The sequence below is a fragment of the Spinacia oleracea genome, chromosome 3 (genome assembly GCF_020520425.1).
Source record: "Spinacia oleracea cultivar Varoflay chromosome 3, BTI_SOV_V1, whole genome shotgun sequence".
In the NCBI taxonomy this organism is placed as follows: domain Eukaryota; kingdom Viridiplantae; phylum Streptophyta; class Magnoliopsida; order Caryophyllales; family Amaranthaceae; genus Spinacia; species Spinacia oleracea.
Genome location: NC_079489.1, coordinates 30713943 through 30714930, shown reverse-complemented (window position 1 = coordinate 30714930; position 988 = coordinate 30713943).

Sequence of the window (988 nt, the reverse complement as noted above, 5' to 3'; positions counted from 1 at the left end):
CCGGATCTGACCCAAAAATTATTACCTGAGTTTATTTTTATATGTAATTGTTTTTTATTTTTGCACTATTCATGCACTCTATTTTGATATTATTTAGAATTATCCTCAAAGAAAAACATAGTGGGATATTGTTAGACTCGTTTCAATGTATTTTTAATTTTTTTGACCAAGTAATAGTGAGCTTTCATTATAACCAAAACTCCAGTTTACAACCTTAGGCAAACATGTTTCTTTACAAACCTTCTTGGAAAGACCCCAAAGAAAACAAGGAATGAAGCGAAAACCCGAAATCAACCTTTGAACTATGTAAGAAGTACTTCTCTTCACCATATTTAATCTTTGAACTGTGCACGTACCTTGTTTTGGTTTGACAATTTGCTTGTGGACATGGTTATAATTCCAGGTGGGTTGGTGAGTTGGTTCTGGGCGTGCATTAAAGTTTGATGTAGATGTTGAAGGTTGGGTTGCGTCAAAAGGGATGTCCATGGGCTTGATCATGTGCTCATCCGGATGGGGAGGCGATCTGGTTCATGGTTAGGGTAAGCGGGTTGTCGGGTTGTATGTGTGGATTGGTAGGCGGGTGGGTTTGATTGGTTGGATTGAGCGAGAGTGGTGAGTCAAAGATCAGACTTGAGTCAAAGTGAAGGTTGGAACTTGGAAGTGGATGAGCTTGTTGTAGGAGATAGGCCAGAGGAGTCTAGGCTGTCAACTTGAGGCATGTGGATTGGGTGTTGGAGAATAGGACACTAAGAGTCAGGATGCGGAATTGTGGCGAGTTCATTCAATTTAACGAGAGGAGAGTGAGGAAAGTTAGATTTAACAAACTAAAGGTGACGTTAAACACGATTAGTCGTAGAATCCAAAAAATGGTATGCACTTTGTGTCTTAGAGTATCCAATGAAGACACATGGTTTGAATTTTGGATAAATTTTTTTAATGGTGTACAGTTTTAGACAAGGATAACTGTAGGGGTTGATTTCACGCCCTA